Source organism: Desmodus rotundus, chromosome 9, assembly GCF_022682495.2.
Source record: "Desmodus rotundus isolate HL8 chromosome 9, HLdesRot8A.1, whole genome shotgun sequence".
In the NCBI taxonomy this organism is placed as follows: domain Eukaryota; kingdom Metazoa; phylum Chordata; class Mammalia; order Chiroptera; family Phyllostomidae; genus Desmodus; species Desmodus rotundus.
In genome coordinates this window covers 68664808-68691895 of record NC_071395.1, presented here as the reverse complement: position 1 = coordinate 68691895, position 27088 = coordinate 68664808, and the positions used below count along the sequence as shown (strand labels likewise).

The following is a 27088-nucleotide window of genomic DNA, read 5'->3' as shown; positions in this document are numbered from 1 at the left end:
TTCTCCTGCCCCTCCTGACGCTGCCATGTCAGTCAATGAAGACTCTTGCAAAGTATATGTGAGCTCAGGAGGGCCAACCTGCTTCCCTGTCGCTTTCTTACCTCTCCTCAGAAACATAGTCTGTGATTCAGTATGAAAGGAGACCTTCAAAAACCTGCGTACAATCACTGTTCCTAAGGATTTTTACTAGAATTCCAAATGATTTGTAAATGGCACACAGGTAAATATCAGCCTGGATACAGAAACTTGCTGGCTACCTTGATGTTGCTATAAAATATATACCCCAAGGATAAGAAGGTTATTACTCACAAAAGAGAAAAACGGAGTAAACTCATGATCTGAAGTTCATAAAATACTAGTGCGCACTTATTGAGCATTTATTATGTGCCTGGTAGTGTGCGAAGCATTTTATGTAATATCGTTTAATCCTCAGACAAGCCAACAAAACAGAAAATGTCCCCAGTTAACACAGGATGAAAGTGAGGCCCAGTCAGGTGGGGTGTCACTTGGAGAATCAATATTCAAATTCACTTCTGTCAGACCTTGCCCCTAACCATTAGAACACATTGTACTCTATTTATTTATAACCCTTGGTGCAAAAGTAATTATGAGTAAGCCTAGAAAATAATGTATGCTTTGTAAGTGTAAGCCGACAGTCTTGACTGACTGAGCCTGCACTCTGAATGAGAGCCAACGCAATTAAAGTCAAACGGATGTGCAGTTGCTCACAGGCTCCGGTGACCATGGTGTGGCTTAGTGAAGTAGAATCCACCACTTAAAGCAGATGTTACTGATAATTTCAAAGGTGCAAATGAAATCTTTATTAATGAAGTTGTTCATTAGCTGTGTCATTTATGTACATTTTCAGGCCTGGAGTTTGTTGGGGGGTTTTGCAATTGTTGTTTATTGTTTGGTTTTTTGCTGTAGGATTTTGATCTTACCTGAAAGTGTCTCCCAAACAGTGTTCTGCAGAATATTCACTCTGTTGTGTGCTCAGATATCCCATGAACAAAAGGAGTCCCACAGTCGAATGTATTGGTAAAAAGTAGGGCACATTAACATTTACTTTGTTACTGCAAGGGTTCTCGGAGCCTTTTGTGTATTGTAATCTGCATCCTAGGTCTCCAGGGTGACAGTGGAGTCTGATTTGTTGGCCGTATGGACTGAATGATGAGAAAGCTATTTGACTGCAGGTCAACCCGATCTCATTGTGGGGGGTCAAAGATCACTAATGGCAACAGAACTTTATAGATCTCCAATTCCACTCATCAATATCATAATGCTTCATGTTTTTTAAAGTATTTTCTTCCCATTCTTCTAAAAATTACTCATTCTAAATGAAAAATTTTTTTAAAGGTTTAGAACTCCCTGTGTGTGTTTACCTAAAGACAAATACAAACATAATTTGTGTTGGCTTTTAAACACCCAGCAATATTACATAGTTCACAGACTCAAACAGCAAACCTGAAGATCCAGGCTCAGAAGCTCTCCAGGAATCAGCGGAAGGTAGGGGCCAGGACTGCCACTGTAACATGCCACACGGAAGATGTGGTTAGGCCCTGGTACTGCCCCAGCTGGCCCTGTTGCCACTACCAGTGGCCCCAGAAGGAGTTGACACTGCCACCACCCAAATAATTCTAAATGGTCCCTTGCATTGTAGCATTATGTGCTCTAGATTCAAAGTCTCAGGTGGGACCACTCATAGCCAGGATGCTGACAGAGGGAGTATCTAAGCCTCTGGACTGTCACAGGAGGCAAGATTCTGTCTCTGACTCCCCTGGGATTTCTCCTCACATAGTAAGGGCATGCTCAGAAGTTGTTTTGGGGTCAACGTGGGTTAACATGACCTACTCAAGGGCCACAGACTATTGCTGGCAGGACTAAATCCCATGTCTCCTCATTCCCAATCTCTCAGACGTTTTCACAATTTTTTTGTTTTCTCATATAAGCATGTTCAGTCTTTTAAGAAATATTGAATCTTTCCCATTTATCAAGCACTATGGTGGGGTTCTTCTATCTCTCCTTTTTGGAGATGAAATGTTTCCACATAACATTTTTCTGGTGATAAAGTGCAGTGTTAAGAACACTGTTTTCACAATGAAATTTTAGAGAAACTCAAATTTAAAATGGAGATTATTATCAGAAGTATCCTGCAGATTCAGCATAGAAGCATGGTCGGAAAAGATAATTTGCTCAACAAAAAGAAAGAGGAAATAACAGCACCAAGGGAATTTCTTGGGCCCAATCAATGTCCACTGTTAAACTTTATTATATAAGCTGAAGGGAGGGTTGCATAAGTCAAGGACTTACAGCCCATCACATGAATCTAGAAGTTGGCTTGCTTCAGCACTTACACTGCAAGCGATTTCCATACACAGCCTTCACTGTGCCTGTGTCCAGCACCGAGATGCAATATGGCCACAAGGTAGAAAGAATGGAAGCTTTGAGAGTCAGATTCAGGCTGGTGTCCACATAAAAAAAACATGGAGGGAATGTATGTTTTTCTCGAAGAGGTTTTCTGCCTTCCCCCAATGGTTCCAATTACTGCCTGATTAGAAACGTAGAGAGGGGTTACCAGTTCCATTTAGATGACAAATATGCATCTTAGCCTAAGTTCCCTAGAAAATGGGGCTTAAGGAAAATTCTTAGGAAGTACAACTTTGGGGCAGGGGTGAGGGGACAGTGTGGATAAAACAGGAATCAGAAAAGGAAGGAGAGCAAATTTAAGGGACCCTATCAGAGCCTTTGTAACAAGCACAGTTGTTTGCTCAGTCTCAGTATGTCTTCAGGGAGGCTCTTTGGAACCACTGCATGTGTCAACAGTTCATCTTGGAGGAGGAAGAAAGGAGAATTTTTATGCTAGCTCTCGTCTCTCTTTGGTCAAAGTTGTCCCCTGTGATATCAACTCTCCTGCATCTGGTTTATCTCCTAGGGTCTCCACTAGCCATCTAGGAAGCCAGATCTTTGGCATCTAGGAAGGCAGCATCCATGCCACAAACCACAATACTCAAGCTGAGCTGGCGACAGAAGCAAGTCAGTGGCATGTCTCATCTCTCCATCTCGCTGGGTCAGCGAGGAAAGACGTTGCATGTGTCAAAGAGACCCATAGTGTCTCATGCCTCAGTAGCAACAGGAAGGCCCAGGAGTGAGAGGCAAGAGGCCATGCACAGTGAGGCATGAGACATGCCTGTGAGGGACATGAGGGACTGGGAGCAGTCAGTGCAGAGACCCTCATTAACTAAGCAAGTAGACACCATGAAGGAGGGCATAAATATGGAAGCATTTCTTTTGCATCTACAAGAATGCATTTGGGCTATGAGATGTTCATAGAAGCTTTAAGTGCCATCAACAGAAAAACATGACCACAGATATCCTGAGAGACAAATAAATGGAGTTATGTACCCTAAGATGACCTGAAAACACTTTCATTATGTATACTAAAAGTTCCTGGGTAGAATACAAAAAAATTAAAATGCACAGCTGAATTTTAAAAGAACGAAGAAATTCTTGGATCCAGGGAAAAACAAACAAACAAACAAAGAAGAAGAAATTAAGGCCAGATTAATAAAAGTATGGATTGGTTTTGTAGTTACTCTGAGAGTGTACAAAGGAGTGTTTTGTTTTGTTTTTGTTTTTTTTGTTCTTTTTTGTGTCAATAACCTAAGAGATTGGATTATTTTTCTCCCACATAGAGAAAGAACACAAAACCTTAGTCTTGGGGAGAGTGGGAAGCATAGAATTAAGCAACCTTAAAGGCCTGCATCCCTGTTACAACTAGAAAAATATATAACCATCAGTAAAAGGCAGTGACAAGGAAACTTTTCTCTCACTGGTTGCATTTGGTTGGATAAAAAAGTTTCTTCTGAAAAATCGAAACCAGGATTGTAATTCCTAGAAGTATGAAGTCTGATTTTATATTGCTGGAGAGGAACAGGAAACCATCAAGGTGAAAATGTATCATAAGCATAAAAATTGATTCTGAGACCATGATAAACCTAGGGCGCTCAGTAGACATAAAAAACATAAATGTAGTGGGAAAGCAAACCACAAGATTTCTGAAGGAAAAGAGAATATCCCACAAAAGATCATCTCACCATACAGCCACACAAACTATATAATTAGAATTCTAGAACTTGAACAAAACAGTCTGAAAAATAGAAAATAAAACATACATATATATATAACTTAAAATTATAACAGGGATTTATCCTACTAATAAAATATAAAAATCTGATGAAAAAAAGAACAGGTAACTTTAAAGAAAACCATACAACTTCTATGCATGGAAAAAATAGTAAGTGAAATTAAAGTGAAGAGGCTAAATAATAGACTAAACACCATCAAAGAGAGAATTGGCAGATTGGAAAATAATTTTGAGGAAATTATATGGAATTCCAATTAGATAGGAAGTATACAAAGGAAGAATTAGGTTGAATACTTTAAAATGTGTAGATCCTGCATGTAACCAGTATTAATTATATATTCCAAAAGGAAAAGCTATAGAGAGAATATGGGAGAAACAGTATTTGAATAGATGATGGTAAAGTGTTTTCCATCATAGATGAATGACATGAATCCACAGATTCAAGAAACACCTTCAGATTTAAGTGACCTTCAAGCAGGTGAAATAATCAAAATCCAGAATCACAGGTAACATTTTAAAGCAGATAGAATTTAATCACAGTTTCCTTACACAGAAACAAATCTTAACTGGCAGAAGACTTCTCAACACTTATAATTATGGCACATAATCCTGTGATGAAACAAAATAACATTAAATTAAGAGTGTATAACCAGAGTTCCAGGCAAGATCACAGCATTGGTAAATGCAGTACTCAACTCCTCCCACGACCACATCAAAATTACAACTAAATTACATCATCACACAGAACTGCCTGAAATCTAGCTGAATGGAAGCCCTACAACTAGGGAATTAAAGAAGGCACATCAAGACTGGTAGAAGGGGCAGAGGTGCACAGCGAGCTGGTCCCACACCGACTAAAAATTGGGAAGGATATCTCAACTGTAGAGGTCCTAGCTCCACACCAGGCCCCCCCATCTCAGGGTTACAGTGCCAAGAGGAGAAGTCCCCATAACTCCTGGCTGTAAAAACCAGTGGGGATTGAGGCCAAGGGAAATGGCAGGCTTCTGGTATCCCATGGAGTTCCTCTTAAAGGTCCCCACAAGGATTTACTTGGACTCACTCCCTCTGTGCTCCAGCACTTGGGCAGCAGCTCAAGTAAAGCACCAGAAACATACAGGGAGCAACTGAATTTTCTGGCAACAGGGTGAGAGCTCAAGGGACAGCTTTCTCCCAGATAGAAGTGCTGGCAGAGGTCATTGTTCCTTTGCTGAACCCTCCCCCCACAGAGCCAGCAGGCAGGAACCATATCTGAGTCTCCATCAAACTGGCTCACACTGTTTGCCCCATCCTCATGATTCCCTGAGGCCCTGCCCCACCAAACTTTCAGGCCCATCCAATCTGTTTCCAGTGGCTTTTCCATATGAATGGCCTGTCTTTGCTCATGCTTCAGACATTCCTAAAATCTCTCATACAAGCAGCATCAGGCCTCATTGAGCCCTGTAATTCCTGCTAAGTTGCCCCAGGCCCAGCACTAGCAGCATCCAGCCTTGGTTCACAGCTTGGCCTCTCCTGGGCACTCCCAAGCCCAGCACAAGTAGCAGCTATCTGCAGATTGCTTTGTAGCTCATACCAGATGGCCCCAGAAAGAACACAGGTGGTAGCTGACCTTGGTCTGCACCTCCTGGGAGGTCCCAGAGACAGTACACCCAATGTACAGCTTCAGGTCACATTGAAACCACCACCTAACCACCTGCACAAATGACATAGTCAAGGGGTGGAGTCAGTGGGCACCAGAGACCTGTCAAAGTAAGTCCTGCTCTGTGGGTGAGCCACTGCACAGCTGATTCTCCTTGATGGTCAGAATTCAGTGGTTGGTAGTTGCAGCCAGTCCTTGCAGCTGATCAGCCTGGTGGTAAATTCCTTCCACTGATGTGCCAACAGCAATCAAGGCTCAACTACAATAGCAGGGTGTACACAGCCCACATGATGGGTAGTTGGGTACACTTGGAGTGCCCAGCTTGGGTGATCAGGGAGGCTGTGTCACTGGATCCTACAGGACACCTACTACATTAGGCCACTCTACCAAGCCCAGGAGACATAGCAGCTCTACCTAATACATAGAAACAAACATAGGGAGGCTGCCAAAATGAGGAGACAAAAAACCACATGTCCCAAATATAAGAACGGAATCAAAACTCCAGAAAAGAACCAGACAAAATGGAGATGAGCAATCTATTAGAGGCAGAGTTAAAAACACTGGTTATAAGGATGCTCAAGGAACTTAGTAAAAACCTCAACAGCATAAAAAAGGACCAGTCTGAAATGAAGGATACATTAATTAAAATGAAGAATAATTTACAGGCAATCAACAGCGGAGTAAATGAATCTGAGAATCAAATCAATGATTTGAAATATAAGGAAGCAAAAACACCCAATGAGAACAACAAAAAGAAAAAAGAATCCAAAAAAAATGAGGATAATGTAAGGAGTCTCTGGGACAACTTCAAGCATACCAACACTCACATCATGGGGAGCCAGAAGGAGAAGTGAGAGAGCAAAAAATTGAAAACTTATTTGAAAAAATAATGACAGAAGTTTCACTTGGTGAAGGAAATGGACACACCAAGTCCAGGAAGTACAGAGAGTCTCAAATAAGATGGACCTAAAGAGGTCCACAGCAAGACACATCATAATTAAAATGCAAAAGGTTATAGACAAAGAGGGAATCTTAAAAGCAGCAAGAGAAAAGCAGTTAGTTACCTACAAAGGAGCTTCCAACGGATTAAGAAATACAACAGAAACTTCGAAGGACAGAAAGATTGGCAAGAAATATTCAAAGTGATGAAAGCAAGAACCTACATTCAAGATTACTCTACCCAGCAAAGTGGCATTTAGAATCAAAGGGCAGATCAAGAAAGAAAAAAGTTTTTAGTTTTTTCTTGTCCTAGACAAGAAAAAGCTAAAGGTGTACCAAACCAGTATTATATGAAATGTTAAGTAGTCTTCTTTAAAAAGAAGAAAAGATCAAAATGTGAACAATAAATGGCAGTAAATACATATCAATTAACAATTTAATCTAAAAAACAAAATAAAGAACAAGCAGGACAGAAACAGACTCATAGATACAGAGAACATTTTGATGGTTGCCAGATAGGAGGGTGTTTGATATGATGGGTGAAAAAGATGAAGGGATTAAGAAATACAAATTGATTGTTACAGCATAGTAACAGGGATGTAAAGTACAACATAGGGAATATAGTCAATAATATTGTAATAACTATGTGTGGTGTCAGGTGGGTGTTAGACTCACTGGGATGATCACTTAGTAAGTTATATAATGTCTAATCACTAGAGTGAACACCTGAAAATAATATAATATTGTATGTCAACTGTAATTGAGAAATAAAAGTAATCCAAAAAAATAATAAAAATTTTAAATAAAGAGTATATAACCAGCTAAACTATCATTCAGGAGGTAAGGCAAAATAAATATATGTTTGTACAAATAAAGACTAAGAAATCTACTTCTGTAAACATAAATAGATCTCAAAACCCAATGCTGATTGAGAAAGGCAAACTCCAACAGGATATGTACAACATTATTGGCATAAAACTGAAAGCCCCACACTGAACTCATGTATTTAAAGTACAGAGCAATATTAAGAAAAACAGCCACATTTAAGATAACAGTTACTGCTGGGCAGCATGGAAGAGAAGCAGAAGGAAGGAGAAAGGCAGTAAGACTCCGGCTGTAGCTGCAGTGTTTTACGTCTTTCTTTAATATGATAAAAATCTGGAGGAAAATGGCAAAAGATTGTATTAACATCTGTTAAATCTAGATGGAGGCACATGATGTCTGTTATTTTACTTGTGTACTTTCTCTGTGCTTGAAATATTTCAAAATAATTTTTAAAGAAATAAATCTACATCAAATAGTAGGGAAGAGGAAAGAAAGGAGGAACAGAGAGGGAGGAGAAAGAAAGGGGCATCTCACCATGGTAAGTTCTTGAGGGTGACTTTGACACAAATGAGAAAGGACACTCACCACTCACCCTTTTAGAACGTGAGGGTCCATTCCAATGTAAGTGGGAAGAGGTGACAAAGAGAACTGAATGTCAAATCTAGGTCCATCTACCACTTCTACCTTGAAGCAACTAGGTCAACACTGGTACAGACTTCTCCTCCCTGACTCTTCCCTTATCTTTTAATTAATTAGGTTGGAACTAGTTAATCAACAACATCCTCTCAATTTCCAGTATTATTTTTATTTGTTTCAATATTTCAAATGACCACATTTTCAGGCATAAAAATTGCTTTCACTAATGCAATCATGTAAATATGTGATATATTTCAGTCCAAACTGGCTTAAGGAAAGTGAAAAATTATTGGTTTACGTAAGAGGAAAAACTCAGGGCTATATCTAGCTTGAAGCACTGCAGGATTTGGCGTTCAAAAATACTATCACATGCCCTGGGTAATTTTTTAAATCTTCTATAGTTTGTCTTTAGTTCACTGTCTTCTTCCTCGGACATCATGTGATAGGCCAGGTGGTAGTTGTAGCCAGATGGCAATTGCAGCTCCAGCCAGCCCCGAAATCCTCTGTTGTCTGTGCTCGAAGAAAAACATAATCTCCTTCCCTCTTGTCCCAGGGAAGTATTCGCTGTGTCTCACTGGCTTTGACAGAGTTCTAAACGATACAAGGAGCCTCTCATGGTAGACAGGGGCGGCTGTCACTATCAGCTTGAGCTCTGAATGTGCTACCACCATGCACACAACTTCACCACAGCCTTAAAGGCTTCAGAGTTGGGGAGAGTGCCATTTCCCAGTGAGAAACCAGCGTGTGACTACCGGAAAGAGGAAGAATGTTTATAAGAGTGGCAAAAACAAATGTCCACTACATGTAACCAGCAAAATTACAGGAGTAATTTCCCAATAACGACAGTCCTAGAATTTTAGTCTCTCTTTAGACAGAATGACAAAAGAGGAACGGGAAATGTTAAAAGTGAGGCGCATGCTAAGCATGAAAAGAGACCATGTGAAGACAAATACACAACGGCATCCAAATTCTAGTGTTTGTGACCTAGGCAGAGGCTTATTTTGCTGAGAAGATGTAGTTCAAGTGAATACTAATTAGAATGTCAGGTAATAATCATGGAAAACATGGGCCCTGACATGTTTCCCAGCAGCAAACATGAAAAGTGAGTGGTTTGAGAAGGAGGTATGGAGATTTGTGGAGGACAGAGTGGGACGCCTCACCAAGAGGTGACTTGGGCATAGTACACACCTCCGCAGAGTGGTGCTGGGTGAGGCAACTCACAACTTCGCCCACATGCCTCTGTCAGACACAGAATGTGAGGCTATGAAAATCACTTACCCTCACAGCACTGCAAGGAAGAACATTATCTTTGAGCCACTCTCAAAACTTAATAAATCCAATTAGGTATATCTTAAAATAAAGATAGGTATGTTTATATATAGTGCACAGCAAATATTTGTTGAATGTTAGTTCCATAGAGTTAAATAATTCTCAATATGATGGGGGGCATAAAATATGGGGAAGCATTTCTCCATCCTTCCATCTTTAGCTGTTGACCCAGATGTTACAGATCTTCCACTTTCATCTTCTCACCTGCTTCATCCTTCTTTCCCACACACCTGTCCAGTGAACAACAGAAACCACAGTCAACCCGATTCTGTGTCACCCCCTGCAATGGCTGCAAAGATGTTACCAGAAGCAACCTAACGCTCTGTGTTGTGCTTTAGGAATGTGCTCAAGAAACCCGAGGATAGTGCAAAAGTTAGTTCTAAGGCTGGTCTGATCCCCATCAGTCACAACACCCAGAAGAACCCCCTTTCTCATCTCCTTTCCTCTCCCCTTTTCTACTCTCCCCGCCCTCCAGGCCCACACTTCGTTCTGCCATGTCCTGTCCCGACTCTTTTCTACTGATACCTCCCAAGGTTGCCTGCACTGGGGAGGGGAGTCAAGTCCTGCTCCACCCTCAGCCCTCACTGTTCAGAGTGAAACATTTTCAAATTAGTTAACTAATTCATTAGTTAAGGAATCAATTATTTAAAAAGTGTTCTCTGAAAAACTTGCCTTTCACAGTTGTGTTTATGATGTAACTTATGTGAATTGTTAGGCTAAGGGAGTCCCTTCCTGTCAGAGGTAAGCAATGTGAGGGCCAAGAGGTGGTGGAGAGAACAGAGAACTTCAGTCCACCGCATGAATGAAGCAAAATAAAACCCCAATATGAAGTATGCTGGCATCCAACCATAACACTCTGTTCTTGGGGGGAGGGGATCAGTACATAAATGTAATTGAGCTGAATAGTGGCCATTCATGGCTTGGCTGCTGGAGTTTACTGACATAAATTGAGTGTGATTGCTAAGACTAGCACAGTACTGAAAGAGTATAGCTGCTCACCAGATACAAACACGCTACCTATAAGTGAGGCATTAAGTCTGCGTTTCATGAGAGGTAACATCTGTGGAGTGCTTATCCATTTCCCAGTCTTTGTGTGTAATACTTCATTGTACCCTCAGACAATCCCAAATGCTGTTTTATTCCCCACTTACACTTGAGAGAGCTGAAGCACAGAAAGGTGGCAGAATGTTCCCTGAGGCCCACAGTTAATAAATAGTGGGAGAGAGTTTGAAACTCAGGTAATCTGACTTTTACCACTGCACCCAACTGTCTCCTGAGAAAAGAACTAGAGCCAGGTGTGCTCAGTCTTTTTTAACAGTGAAAGTAGAGTTCAAGCATGGTGGTGATCTTGGGTGTCAGGGGAGGCTTGTGTGTGGTCCACAACAGCACACTCTGAGCATGGCCAGGCTGGACTTAATACAAATTCTGTTTCTGCTTAAAGGATTGAGGCCAAGTGTGGGGACTAGGTGGTAGCAGCAAGACTGTCTCTTTGGGGAAGGAGTATGTGCTACCCATTTGCAGCTGCTACACCTAGCAGAACGCCTGACATATAGCTAGAGTTTGTATTAGTTATCTATTGCTGCATAATAAATTATCTCAAAACTTAGTGGTGTAAAACAATACCAATTTATTACCTCACAGTTTCTGTAGATCAGGACCCCAGGCATGGCTTACCCATGTGCCCCTGGCCCAAGGTCTCCCTCAAGACTGAAATCACAGTGTCAGCCAAGTCTACAGTCCTCTCAGGCTCAAGTGTGGAAGGACCCACTGCGAAGTTCACTCGGTGTTTGTTGGCAGCATTCAGTTCCTTGTGGGCAGTTGGACTGAGTCTCAGCTCCTTGTTTGCTGTTGTCTGGATGCTGCCAGTCCCTCGCCACTTGGACCTCTCCAACAGTGAAGCTCGCTTCGTCGGAGCAGTGAAGAGAGGGGGCCAGGGACAGAGAATACCAGCAAAACAGAAGCCACAGGCTTTTAAACTAATCTCAGAAGTGACACCTACCACTCTGCAAGTCCAGCGGTCCTGTCCACCAGGTCCTGTCCAAGGGGAGAGACCACCAGGGTATTCACATGAGGGGGTAGGAATCATGGCAGCCCTTTCAGAGGGTTTTACCCCACAATGTGCAAAGCCAGTCTGTCCAACTGAACTTGTCATCAAAATGCAAATAGCCCTCATAGGAGTACAAAAACAAATCAGTGAGCTTAAGTTGTTATGTGTACTTACCCTTCAGGTTGAAAGTGATTAATAAATCATGTCCATCAGGATAGTTATCTGTGGCACTGGCCACAGACAGTGGCCAGTGTGGCTCAGTTAGTTGGGGTGTTGTGCTGTATACTGAAAGGTTATAGGTTCGATTCCCCGTCAGGACCCACAGCTAGGTTGTGGGTTTGATCCCTGGTTGGGGCAAATACGGGAGGTAACCAGTCGGTGTTTTTCTCTCACATCAAAAAATATCAGTGTATAGAGATACTCTTTCTCTCTCTCCTTCCCTCCTACCCTCTCTCCTTGCCTCCCTCCCCACTCCCTTCCTCTCTCTCTAAAAAACAATGAAAAAATGTCCTCGATGAGGATTTTAAAAAACAATAAAAGTTAGTTACCTGTGATTAGGTAATTGAATAGGAAAAGGAAGAGAGCTAAGGCTTTTTGCTGCCTTATTTTATGTGCTAAACACTAGTGGATATCCCAAGAAAGGCATTATTTTCTCTGCTTCCAGATGAGAAAACCGAGGCTCAGTGACTTAAAGAATTTACTAAAGGTTGCACAGCCAGAAAAAGGTGGGGCATCCCTGACCCCAAAGCACATTCTTTCCACTTATCTTAGTCACTAGTGCTGCTTGTCAAGTAGTTCCACATCTGCCCCCCTGAGCCCATAGGAGGACTGCACTTTCTGGCATTCCTGTGGACTAAAGACTGGTTCTGGCACGTGTGCTGTGCCTCTGAACAAAGAGTCTTCCTTCCAGTCCCAAGTGTTTCACTGAAGACCCTCTGCCATTGGCCCCAGCAGAGTTTGCGTCCCTGAGTGACCCCCAGGAGTGACCCTCGTATCCCATCCCCCAAACAATACAAGCAAATTTGCATTTGAAGAATTGCATCTGTTGCTAAGTAAATGTCACTAACCTGCCCACCCCCTGCCCCTACCCCTCAACTTTCCAGGTGGGACAGACTGACACCAAAGCCTTAACTGTCACAGAGTGCCTGTGGGTACTCAAGAATCTTAAAAGCACATTCACTTGTGAGAAAAAGTAACAAGATGCATGTTCACACTGAAGGTCTAAGTTTTTCCATGAGAATAGAAGTTGAAAGGTCAAGGGAGATGATAAGGCCTTGAGGAGAAATGGCTCATTGAAAAAAGCTGAAAGAGTGAAAAACAAAGCTAGATTTCCCAGACCTCACACTTCTGCAGAGGGGGGTTCTACTCTTGGCCTTGGGCTTTTCTCCCGGGACACTAAGTGGGGCAGAGGCCTACTCAGAGCAAGTGACACTCAAAACTGTTAATTAGTTTGCTGCTCCGATTTTACACTTAGCCTGCCTCACCGAGAGTCCCATAAAGAAAGGCTGACTGTGACTAAGGCACCAGACTGGGTGCCACCTGACCCCCCGGGGCCACTGCTTCTGAAATACATATTATGTATGGGCAGTAATACAGGCAATTGTATCTGTTAAAGTTGTTTAGCTTCAGGGGATGAAAGCCGACCCTGCCTAACTTAAGGAGAAAAGGAATTTATTGGAAGAGCTAACTCATATAAACAACAAGGAAAAACAACCCAAATGTTCATCAACCAGTGCATGGATAAACAAAATAGACTATGTTTGTACAAAGGGGTGTTACTTAGCCATAAAAGGGTTGAAGTAATGACATGCTACAACATGGACAACAATTGGAAAAATTATGCAAAGTTTAAGAAGCTAGTTCCAAAAGAACACATATTGCAGATTCTATTCATATGAAATGTCCAGACGAGGCAAATATGTACAGGCAGCAAGTAAATAAGTAGTTTTCTCAGGCTGGAGAGCAGGGTTGGTTTGGGGGAATGGACAGTGCCTGCTAATGGATGCCGAGTTTCTTTTGGTGTGACAGAAATGTTCTAAAACTGATCGTGGTGATGGCTGCACAACTCTGTGAACACAGTAAAAACCACTGAACTGTACACTTCAAATGGGAGAATTGTGTAGTATGTGAATTACATCTCCATAAAGCTGTAATACTTTTTTAAAAAAGGATTACAATCAGAAAATCTTCCAAAAAATAATAGGGGAGGCTGCAGATCCTGGCTGAGAAATACTCAGGACCCAAGGCACTCCAGAGGCTCCCCCCATGGACTGAACGACCTCCCCCCCTTTTGCCCTGATGTCTGCTTACTCTACTCAAGATACAAAGCTACAGGAAACCACTTTAGCGATTGGCTCAGGGATTTGCAGTCTAAACCAGACTACATCAAGTGGAAAACAGGTAACTGCCAAAAGTTTTATATATCACGAGAGACTCCTCCTTTTGGATTTTGTCCAATCACATGTCCAGACTTATGACAATCCAAATATTTTCCTCCTCAGTTTTCTCACCAGAATTATCTTCTGGAGGTCAGGTCCTTTGTAGTACAGGCTTCCTTGGCTAGGTGAATGTTCTAGGATCCCATCTGTATCAGTGTACCAGCAGGCATTGTTGTGAGAGGCTGCATTTGGCTTCAGTGAAATTTCTTTTTAAGATTCTTTCAGTATGTTTGCCCATTTCATCATGGGTGATTTACAAGCACACATGCCCACACCATGCTGAGTGTTCAGCAGTTTTGGACCATGAACAGCATGACCTCCACGCTTCACCCTCCTCACTCAATCTTGCCCGAAGTTGACTTTTTTGTTTGTTTGTTTCCCTGGATGAAAATAAGTCCTCAAAGGGAAACATTTTGCTAATTGGAAGAGGTGGAACAAAAAAAAAAAGGCAAAAGCACTAAAAGGCATCAAAATCATTGAGAATAAGTTTTTCCTCTTTTCCATAAGCACACAGGCACAGAGGGATAGACCAGTGAGTGAGGCCATTTGGCAGCCAGCTAGGAGAATGCCCCCCATAAGTAGCAAAACATGAAGGTTCAGATCTCCTGGCCCTCAGAGCAGGGTGCCCAAGGTGCATTCCACTCCATGAGCTTGCATGGTTCTCTGTAATGCCAGTGTCCCAGGCACTTCTCTCTCTTTTTTTTTTTTTTTTTCAGATTCTACAGGTGAGCCTAAAAGGTTCTTGTGAAAAGATATAATAGTGGATTTGGTTTGAGGAGCAACCATCACAGCTCAGGCCTAGGGAAAGTTAACAGTGGCTTTGCAATACTGGAGCTTGCAGCTACTGTTGCTACAGACAAAAGTGGTGCTACTGCTGTGAGCATTGGCAGTAGTCCTGTCACTCATTTGGGTGATGTTTTAAACCCTGGCAGGTTGAAGTAGGATGGGTGAGGAATTGAGTCATACCATCTTGTACCCTTTCTCCTAGGTTCCTTCATGCTACACTGCCCCCTGGGGGCCTCCTCTGATCACCCACCCCCATGCTCAGTACAGGACAGATGCTTGGGAAGTGCTCTTTTTAAAATGATCAAATAGTCAATTAGTGATTTGTTTTGACCTACACATTATTTTCACAAATCGTGCTGTCCCTGTTTTCATCCTCACCTTTCTCCACACATTCATTAAGCTGTCTTTAGAAACCTAGGGCATACCATTAGTAACTGTGTAGTCTGCACAGGCTGCTATGATGAAATAGCAGAGGCTGATGGTTTAAACAACAGACATTTATTTTCTCTCAATTTTAGAAGCTGGAAATCCAAGATCAAGGTGCCAGCAGGGCTGGTGTCTGGTTAGAGCTCTCTTCCCAGTTTGCAATCGACCGTCTTCTTGCTGTGGCCTCAGATGGCCTGTCCTCTGTAAGCATGTCCAGAGAGAAAGTCACAGCTCTAGTGTCTCTCCTTGTAAGGAGTCTTATTGGACTAGGGCCCTACCCCATGACCTCTTTTTTACTTTTATTACCTCCTTAAAGGCTTTATCTCTGGTTACAGTCACATTGAGGTTAGTACTTCAATGTGCTTTTTGCAGTGCATACTTTAATTCATACCAAGAAGCATGTGTAACAAACTCATTCCTGTTGCAAAATAGTAGGTAGCGTATGACTCAGGACCCAAGTCATAGGTGATGGAGCAGGAGTTACGGGAAAGTTGGGTTCCCCAGGAGCTGACCCTGACATAAGGATTCATGTGCAAGTGATTGACTAAGCAAGTCTCAGGGGAGATTAGTAAAGGAATGGGGGAAGCAGGGCAAGGAAGGAGACAGAGGAAAGCAAACATGCAAAATCAGGCAAAGACCTGAGTACAGGCACTACAGGGAGCGCTGGAGTGCTACTTACACCTAGAGGTGTGCTAATCTGGGGCTGGGCTTTCCTACTCCCAAACCTGCCTGTCATCCGCTAAGGGCTTGCTTAGGAGACATGTATGCATTTCCAGACAATTACAATTTTCTGACCTAAGAAAATCCTTCCAAGAAAAGAGGCAAGTATGTCTATTGGAGACAGAAGCACAGTTAACTTAGGGGAGGGTGCACAGAAGCGGAGCAAGGAGTCTGAGGAACATAGGTGGACCATCAATATGGTGTACAGTGTGCGTGAGCATGGCAGGAGGAGGGAGGAGCCAGCATCCTGGGCAGCGCTCAGCCATCCCTGCCAGCCTTGCCTCTCAGATCAAAGATGTGAAGTCATCTGCCAGCCACTCCTCCTCAAAGAAAACACAGGAAGTCCTAATATGTAGCAGTAGAGAGCCACACACTTCATGGGTGAAAACTTCAAAAACCTGTGGCCTCTTAGACTCCTGAAAAAAACACCCCCAAACTGCATGGACTGGAGTCAAGCATATTCACATTGAATCCTGGATCTATAACTTACTAAGGGAGGGCCCTTAAACAACTGTCCATGGGACCCAGTCCAGCTAAACCTGAATGTCACCTATAAGATGGGGACATTATATAAATAAACTGCCAGGAAAGCACCTGCACTTAGTAATACTCAAGAAACATTAGTTTCTTCTTCCATCATCACCCCCCTTCCTTTTGAGTCATGGCATGCTTAGTTCTGGAGACATCTGAAGGCAACTCCACTTCCCCCTCTTTCTCTCTTGGTCTAAAGTTTTTAGCACTTGGGGGGAGAGGGGTTTATGGTCTAATGAGAGCTTTCCTTCCATGCTTTCTGGCCCTTTACTGAGAAAAGAGGAAATTCGTCCCCTTTTATGATTAGAAATATACTGAATGGATGGACAGACCCTAATTGTACTTCAGTTGGGGGGTGGGGGGTAGAGCAGGGTGCCCACCAAGCACACAGGAGGCAGCTTGAGGGCCCTCAGTGTGCTGGCGTGGTGAGTCCAGTCACTCACTCATTCATTCCATGTTTATCTAGTACCTGCTTAATGTTGAGTGGGACACAAAAAAGACCAAGTCTGGGAACCTGCCCTGCAGGACATATCTGTCCTTTAGGAGACGCAAAGGGAAAGAGATGTAGAGATGGAAGATTGATGGGAACCAAAAGCAAATATTCGCTACTTTATGATTTGTGCTGAACTCTAGCCAACAACTACTGCCATCCAGTGACTTCTGTGGGTTTCTTTGAGAGGAGGGGGGAAACAGAAAAAGGATAGGGGAAAATGCAGTTTATAACAAGAGAACGTACCAGTCCTTGATTCCTGCTCTCCCTGCCCCCTTTCTCACTGTGGGATCAGGATTTACTCTAGGAGTGAAGGAAGTGGCAGTTGCACTGTCGCCCAGAGAACAGCAGCTTTTGATGTGCATCTAACTGTAGCCTTGGGGCTATTTATTTAAATCTTACTACTACATTATTTACCTCAATGTGGATTTGGACAAGCCATAGTTTCTCTAAGCATCAGTCTGCTCATCAACATTGAGTATAAGAATTGGGGATGATGCAGAGCAAGTGCCTGAAATATAGTACAACAGTACCCACATAATGGAGGTGCCTTTGTTATTCTTCCTACCAACACTCAAATGCAGCTTGTACCTAATAGCTAGAGGGTATGCTTGGTCCTTCCTCATCTCAGGCATGCGAGAGATAGGAGAGAGGAGGCCAGGTAAAGATAGCATAGGTACAGAGACAAACATCCAATCAGGAGAAAAAGAGAAAAGTGAAGGACTTGAGAAAGTGGAAAGGACAGCAGAAGAAAATGTAGAAAGAGAGGAAGGAGCGAAGGAGGAAATGAACTAGCGTTGCTTCCCGCCATCTTCCCCCAAAACTTCAGCCTCTTCCGAGGAGTGAAGGAGCTTCCTTTTCACCTAAGCCCAACTCCACACCCATCTCAGATCCTTCCCAGTTCCTGGGCTGACGGGAAGCCAGACCAGAGACCCTGTCGGGACCTCTCCAGAGGCTGCTACCCCTGAAATAGCCAACTTAAGATAAATTTAGGAGAGGAAATTGAAAACTTTTCAAACTACCCCCATGGTGAAGGATTGAAAAGAGAAGGCTATGGGGGTAGCCACATGAGGGTGTTTCATTTGGATAAGAGCTTAGATATTCTAAAAATCGACTCCTGTAGAACTGTCATAGATAGAAGCCCATTTAGACTCTGTGGCCTAAGGACAGTGGGAAACCAGCGAAGCCATCCTCAGGTGGAGTGGCCCATCTCCATCAGGCATGAAGTGCTTGTAAGTAGACATGCTAGGACAGGAGCTTAGTGAGAAGCTGATGAGGGGTGGCATTAAAGGTTTTAAGAGTCCCTTCTGATTTGCGCATCCATGACCAACAGTAAAAAATGAAGACAAAAGTTACTCTTCATAATGTTCTCTGTGGTGAGTATGTATATGGTAGGGAATGCGAAGGAAAGTGTCATCATAGATTTAAGATTCAAACCTCAAATCTATTCATACCCACTATGAGTTTCATAGTATTAGACATTTCTACCTACATTAAGTTGACATAGGTCCAGCATTCTGCCACTTTTTCACTTTAACTTCCCTTCTGTGGCATATGAGCTGTGTCTGGTCCCACGATGAAAGCCAGTGACCCAGTGCTGGGAACCATGTATTAGAAACTTCTGTGAGCAGCGAGCAACTCATGGACTCCTCATCTTTGCTAAGTGAGAGAGCACTGGAGGCCTTTGTTTGTAACAAGTGCAGTGCCCAGAGCAACTCCTCAGAGGCAGGCAGGGCAAAACCAAGAAGCAGGGAATGAAAATGCTGCCTCATCCCCCTATTGTGGAGCCCTTCCTTTCTGGCCACCCCTTTATGGGTGTATAATGCCTTCATCACCATCATCATCATCACCTTCACAACCCTGGGACCACACTTCAGGGATGCTCATTGATATTTTGGCAACTGAATCTTAGAACACTATTGTATCTCAGTTTTATTACCCTGTTTTATAGCTAAAGAAACACCCTCACCCTGGCCCATGTGGCTAAGTTGGTTGGGCATCATCCAACAAAGCAAAAGGTTGCTGGTTTGATTCTCCATCAGGGCACGTGCCTGTGTTATGGCCCCATTCCCGGTTGGGCACATTCAAGAGGCAACCAATCAATGTTTCTCTCTAACATTGACTTTTTTCTCCCTCTCTTTCTCCTACTTTCCCCTCTCTCTAAAAATAAATAATATTTTTGCTTAAAAAGAAACAGCCTCTGGCTCAAGGTCACAGTGATGATACATGAATGCTGGACAACCAATAACCAGTTGTCCTGCTTGGGTCAGCCTGCGTCTGACCTACCTGGATGTGCCCACCAGTAGAGCCTGCTATGTTTCTGGTCTTTTCCTCTCCCCCGTGAAAACCTACCTGGCCTTTTTGTGACTCCATCAGAGCCCTGCTCTTGAGAGATGAGTGGAGAGTACACCGTGCCCTGAAGAGCAGAGCATCTGGTCCAGGAAAACCTGCATCCTAGCCCCAGCCCAGCCCTCACTGCCTGACCTTACACAAAGCACTTGAACTACTTACTCTAAGCATTGGTGTCCTTACCTGCCCATGGCACTAATAATAGCACCTCCCTCAGAAGGATGTCATGTGGATTAAGTAACACATAAAATAGTTCTCCCAGTGCCTGACACACACAGGTGGCTGGTACTGTCTATATGAGCCATGTTCAACCATTTTGATCACACGGCATATATAAGCTAATCACTAAAATTCTAAAGCACACCAAAAAATATATTATACTTTTTGCCAACCTGAGAAAAAATAGGTATAATTTTGACTCATTCACACTGGACGACTATTATTTTGTAGGCTGTTGTCATTTTTAAATTTGACAATCTAAGGGAAAAGACGTCAGTGCCCCTGACTAAATGGTCAGGTACTACATGTTTTAAAAGCTCTTGCAGCACACCGGTTGAAAATTGGTGATCTATACTAATGGAGTCCAGTGAAGAAGTTTGCCTTTGGACAGGATCCTTCTGCAGAGGGAGCTCTCAGCTCCTGTGAGCATGCTGGGGAGAGCTGGGGGCACAGAGGCTGCAGGGCCCTGGGCATGCTACAGAGCACGTACAGTCCCAGGCAGCAGAACTGCTTGGGGTGAGCTGGTCTGAGTGTCCACTCTAATGATGTCTCACCCGTCCTTTTAGCTGAGCCATGGCTCATTAGCACGTCCCCCTGAGCTCAGACAAAGAAGATGGAGGAGATAGGGCTAACTCCTGTCCCTCTTGTCACTTCTTAGCAAACCGAGCAAACGAGAAAGAGCAAACTGAGAACTAGATCAGAGTTGGGTTGAAGTTTAAGTGCCCACGATTACACTGAGGTCTGCTGCACTCTCTCCCCTGCAGTCTTGGGTGTTTGAGTGGAGGTGGCATTTGACAGTTTTGACATGCATGCTTGACCTAGCCCGAGAAGCCCTGTCATCAGGAATCCTGAAGGACGCTCTGGGATTTGAATGGTTTCTTTTCTCTTGCAGCTGCCTGAGGCCTCAGACAAAGACTGCACATCATAGCATAAAGCATATAGCTAGGAATTTGCACACCAGGATTCTGGTTTCAGCTCCAGCCTTTCTTATGTCAGCCTCTCCATCTCCATCTCAGAAACAGGCAGCATGGTACCCTCACAAGGAGAAAAGGATAGTAAATATATATAGATAGACTCATTACTCAGCATTAATTCTGCAAATACGTATTGAGCTTTAAGCTATGTTCTAGGCACTGGGGTGTACTAGGAATATTATAAATCATAATACTGCCACTACTACTACTAGTAAGAATAGTTAATAGGAACTAACATTCATTGAGTGGTTACTCTGCATACGAGGCCTTACTTGGCTTTTCTTTCTTAATCCTCACAATGACCCTATAAGGTAGATGCTATTATTGTTTATTCTTCAGAAAAAGAAACTGAAGCACAAAAAGTGTATGTAACATGTCTAAATCCATGCTTCTACTAAGGGTGTACCCATGGAACACAAAGATAATGGGGCACATCACTGGACTTGAAGCAGCTGATTCTAGGGAAATTCTTAGCAATGTGATAAAAAATTACCTCATAGCCATGATTTGTGCTGTAACAGAAACAGCGATAGGACAGGACTGTTCTGAAAATGAAGAGAAGGGAGGTGGCCATTCAGGCCAGTGAGGCAGGTGGGGGAAGCCTACAGTTAGGAAAGATCCACAGAGTTGGAGACTTTCAAGCTGGACATAGAGGTACGTTTCCTTCTATGGAGGATGTGGAGTATACTATATACAACAAGTGTAAAGTCAAGTCAAGGAAACGAAAGAGGAATAGATAAGTCAAGATCAAGAAAGGAAGACAAAAATTAAGTTTTTGTGTGTTTCTGTTCCCATATTTCATGAAAACGGCCGCAGGGCATTTGAGAATTTGTTTTCACACAGCTGACAGAGTGTGCACGAAATCCCTCTTTCAGGGTCCATTTAAGAAACTTCAGTGAGATTGATGGTCCTCCCCCCAGAGATCATTCATGACCTGTGAGTCAGGAGGGATGGGCTTTGTGGATTCTGATGTTCTGGACCAAAACTAAACAAAAGTACCAACAATCACCAAAAAAAAAAAAATCTGCGCCCCAAACCTGAAGTCATTAAAGGAGAAGCTTGCAGTTGCAGGCATAGATCTGGGTGGAGTGTTTCTCAGACAGGCAACCCCTGTGGCTTACACCAAGGAAAGAAGGAACAGCGATTTGTGTAACAATGAGTTACAATTCTTTAAAGAAATACCAGGAAGTCAGAAATTGGTGAACAAATGGATCGAGAGTCAGTAAGTGAGCATCAGATGTGACTCTGAGTTTCCTGGTAACTGTGTCTAGAAGGAAAAGATGACAGTTAGGTACATCTGGTCATTAGAAAGACAGAGTCTTGCCCACTTTATAGAGACTGGGATTTTCTCGGTGTCAAATTCTAAGATAACTAACTTTGGCATGGTGCAGATAAGCTATGTAGAAAGCAATGAGTGACAGTTTTATAGAAAATGCAAGGGTAGAGGGGTGGTTTTAATATAAGTTTTTAAAAATGGCTCTGATGAAGCTGGAGGTATATAATACTACAGCAAAGACACACAGGAGTTGACCAGACTAAGGAATAGGAGGTGAGGAAGGATGATGCTTGCAGAGGGGACAGTGTGAGTCAAAGTATTTAGAAGAGATCTGCAAAGCACTTAATACTCATGAAAGAGGAGGCGTAATTGTATGCAAAGCATCACTATACACATCCCAATATATCCTTGTAAAATAATTCAGATTAACAATGTGTAATGTGTTTTAGCAATGTAAGTGAACTGATATTAGTCAAGAATATTCAATCCTAGTTACATGATAGTTTTGCTTGTGTATATTTTTACCCTCAGCCATGGGACAGTTATTCTTTGAAAGCTTCACTTACATGCAGCAATGATTGAGCCCCTACTATGTGTCAAGCACTATGCCAAGAACTAGAGATGCAGAGGTATAAGAGACAATGTCTTTGACCTCAAAGAGCCCAAAATCTAGGGAAGGTGATAGCAATGAAGAGGCAAGAGGGGCTGTAAAGAGGTAGCAGAGGAAATGCTGGGGGCCCAGAGGCAATAAAGAAGCTGTCTTACCCACAAGTAGACCAGAGATGAAGCAAGCTGATTAAAGGAAATGACCTGTAGGCTGAGTCTTGAGAGATGCACAGGAGTTGGGCAGACTGAGGAATGGCAAGTGAGGGAGGATGATGTGTGCAGAGGGGACAGCGTGAGTCAAAGCAGTGTGCTTGGATGGAACTGTGTATCAGTCGACTGTGGCGGTGGTCACATGAACCAACCAGTGGTAGAAAGGCAGAGAATGAACCACACACACACAGACACACATGTACTGCCTTTGTCTACGGTGGGACTGATCTCAAAGACAAAGACTCAGAGCCTTGGGAACTACAGACCCTCAGCAGTGCTCTGCCCTTGCAGCACATGGCTGCCACAGTTCAAGCACGTTTGCGCTGATTAACTATGGCTCTGACCTTTACAGCACAACATTTCTAATCCAGTTCCTCAACATTTCTCCCATGAAAGGCTGCTGTCAGGAAAACACTTGCAGACTAATTAATACCTAGTGAAATGGAAGTGCAGCAGACAGGTACAGATGAAACACACCCATGGGCACCGGTGTGGGAATAGACGCAGTTTCATACTGTGTCCAGCCTAGGAGACATGTCGTTCTGTCTGGATGTCTCTGAGCTGCCACATGATCCCACTCTTTCTGACCCAGCTTCCATGGTGTGAAGCCCAGGAAACTTTTAATCTTGTGTCTGCCTTTGTGATTTTGTGCAAGTCACTTAAATGCTGAGCTGCAGGCCCTCATCTGAAAACAGTAGTGATAGATGCCTGCTCATGTCCCACAGATGTGAGAGAAGCCAGTGAGATGTGGCTTCCAGAACTTTCTATATCTTTCACTCTGCCCATCTGAAGAAACAGGTACAGTTTCATTACCAGCGTTTGCCTAGCTAAAAATCTTGACCTTGTGTGCTTGCTCCTCTCCAGACTCCCAGAGTCCATCCTGAGACTGTCATCTCTCAGCCCAGCCTCCACTTTACTTCTTCCACAGGAAGCAGAGAGCCATTGCTTTTGCCCCAATAACAATCAACTACCTTCAGATGTAAATAAAGCCATAGGCCTGTTAAACAAGTAACACACGTTTAAGCACAAGAAATTGTGTCAAGGTGACCTTCAGAACCAGAGACCTAGAGCATTCACCGTTTTCTGAGGATGGAAGGTAAGAAGGAAATAAGGAGAAGAAAGAATCTCTGAATCAAGGATGATATCCTCAGAAATTTAGGACTGGACTAATTCACCCAATGTGGGGCTATTGTCTTGTTCCCAGAATACTCTGGGGAATGTGGTGCAATAGGTGGCAATAATGAGCAGTTGAATATTTTAGCTTAACTGCTGCTGACCTCAAAGAAGACCCCCCACAGCACTCTGGAAGCAGCTGAATCAAACCTGGGAATGGAGCCACCTCCCTTGAGTTAACACAAATTTCTTAATGCCAGATTCATTAACAGCTCACCCCACTCCAGCCTCCACACATCTTTGCTTTTTCCCAACTAAACCTTTTCAAAGAGGAGGCAGGCAATTTATATTTCTCCATATATAGTACCCTTGCTGATTTGACAGATTCCTCCTCATTCCCCTTTGATGGACTCACAGGAGAGCTGCCTCATTAAAGGCCTCATCACAAGCTTTGCCATTATATTCCCTAATGAACTTTTCTTCTTCCTACTTTCTTCCACTCTAAACCCAAGTGTTTTCTGGCTGGCACATTCACTTACTGATGGAAGGACCCCCTATTGTGCGGGAGGGGAGTTGTTATGAAAATGAAGGGCTGACAGGCAGGAGAAGGCTTAGGACAGCTAGAGACACAGTGGGCAGTGGGCGTGGGCCACTGCATGGGAAGGACACTTTCCATTCTACGTTCTCTTTGGACTCTGTGCTGTCACAGTCTGCTGTGCCTGCTCAGGACTTGGTGTGTTAGGGCACACCATGGAAATGTAAGAACTGCCTCATTGATCATCTCCCTGGACCAGAAGGGAAAATGAGCAGCAAAAGGGAGTTCTACCATGGAGTACCTCCTAAGCACTGAGACAACTGTCTACTATATTTTATTTAGTTCTCACAAGTGTTCTGTGATCATCCTATTAAAAAGAGAAAGAAAGGACTTTTCCTAACAGTTAAGTCATCTCAGGCCAGTGTGCGCATGCCTCCATCGAGGTGTACTCAGCACACCTTGTGCCTTTAGCTTTCTCATGATGGTCTTGAACTCTGTGGCTTAAGTGTTTATTTTGTGTCCTACCAGGCTTATTGTTTTGGATGCCATCATGCAAATATAAAAAAAAATACTACCTGTACCACAGACCTTACAGTCTCCTTAAGAAGTAAAAGAAACTACGGGAAGGGAAGGGAGAGCTAAGATTTATTGCCTGCTCCTTGATCATCAGGCATTCTTTCTATATCATTTTGCTCAGGTTGCACAATGATCCTTTGCAGTAGACATTCTCATCCCCATTTTATTGATGAGGAAACTGAGACTCAGAAGGGTTAAGGAACTTCCCAAATTTCGTAAAACTATTAATTAGCTGAACTGGAGATGGGCTTCCCATCAAACTGTGGTGCCTCCCAATGATAGAATAAACTTCACCAAGTGCTATAGCCCTTTTAGGCCAAGTTTTGTGAAGATCAATATGATGGAAAAATAGTGGTTGATACCTTGTGGAAAGGTGAAGTTTGAGACCTCCTTAGAGATGAGGCATGGGGTGGATGGGAAGGAGAAACCGAATGGGCATTTCATGTGTCAAAAACACGTAAGTAGGACTTCTGGTCAAGAAAGGCGTAGATAAATGCCGTACTCATCTCCTCCAACAACTACCTCAGAAATACAATAGCTACAGAACCACCATCATTCAGAACCACCTGAAATCTAGCTGAACAGAAGTCCTACAACTAAGGATATAAAGAAAAAGCCACATCAAGACTGGTAGGAGTAGGGGCAGAGACACAGAACCACCTGGTCCCACACCCACATGTGGCAGATAAAAATTGGGAGGGATACCCAGGGTCCCCAGCTCCACAACAGGCCCCTCAGCCCAGGCTTCTAGAGCCAGGAAGAGAAGGACCCTGTAATTTCTGGCTGAGCAAACCATTGGGATTTGAGGCTGAGGGAACCTGAGGGCTTCTGGAGTCCCAGGGGTTCCTCTTAAAGGGCCCAAGCACAGACTTACTCAGACTCACTCCCTCTGAGCTCCAGTGCTGGGGCAGCAGCTCAAAAGGCATCAGAGACATACAGGGAGGAACTGAAGTGTCTGGCATCAGGGCAAGGGCTAGGGGACAGCTTTCACCCAGACAGAAGTGCTGGCAGACAGAAGCCATTGTTTCTTAAATGAGCCCTCCTCTGCAGAGCCAGCAGGCAGCGCCCTTGTGAGGCTCCATCAACCTAGCTCACACTGTTTGCCCCACCCTCATGATTCCCTGAGGCCCTGCCCCACCAAATTGCAGGCCCATCCAAGCCTGATTCTAGTGGCTTTTCATTCAAATGGCCTGTCTTGGCTCATACTTCAGACATTCCTAAACTCTCTCAAAATAACAACATCTGGCCTCAGGGAGCCCCAGACCTCTTGCAAGTGGCCCCAGGCCCAGAATTAGCTGCATCCATCCTTGGTTCTCAGCTTGGTTTTTCCTGGGAACCTCCAAGCCCAGCACAAGTAGCAGGCATCTGCAGATCCCTTTGTAGCTCATGCTGTGTGGCCCTGGGCAGAACACAGGTGGTGGCTGACCTTGGCCTGTACCTCCTGGGAGGCCGCAGAACCAGCACACCCAGTGGACAGTTTCAGACCACATCAAAGTACCACCTAACCACCAACACTAGCAACGCACTCAAGGGGCAGACTCAGCGAGTCTTATCCTTATCCCCTGAGGCTCTCATCCTATAAAGGTACCAATCATATTGGATTGAGAACCCACACTGTTCCATTATGATCTCATCTTAATCTTAACTAGTTAAATCAGGAACAACCCTGTTTTTTTCAAATAGTCACATTTTAAGGTACTGGGGTCAGGACTTCAGCATGTCTTTGGGGGGACAGTTCAACTTGGACCAGTTCAAACAGAACTAGACCTGCACAGGGACAGCAGAGGTGATCAGATGTGCATGCTAATATGTCACTTGCCAGGCTCACTCCATGGAAATTGCTGACCACACAGCAGATGTTCGGTGAGGGAGCGCCAGGTGTCCCGGGAGCCAAGCTTCAGGGAGGCTGGAATTTCTGCCCACTCCTCATCCCACCCTATTCATCTCCCCTCAGGCAGTTCACCCTCCACCCCACAGAGCCTCAGAGGGACAGTGCTTTCTTGTTGCCTAGCCAGACCTACCATTAAGCTTGATTCAAGCCTGCAGGCTTTAGATTTGGCTCCTTCGTTTCCCTCCCCACTCCACACCCCCATTTCTTCCTCCATCTTCACAAACTCTAAAAGTCGTACAACCATCCACAAAATTTCTTGCTTTTTTTCTTTACTTCAAAAGCAAATGCCCCTTCCTTTTTTCTTTTCTACTTCAAAATATTCTTAAATTATTGTTAAATTTACATACATTAAGATTGGCTTTTGGTGGATTTGTCACTAGAAGCTGCTGGAC

General features: G+C 43.6%; 1 protein-coding gene across 4 annotated transcripts in view; it reads left to right on the top strand.

The window, feature by feature from the left end:
• SHISA6 (shisa family member 6) overlaps window positions 1-27088 on the top strand; it is a 274869-nt gene that overhangs the window by 159965 nt on the left and 87816 nt on the right. The gene's annotated exons all lie outside the window — the stretch shown is intronic.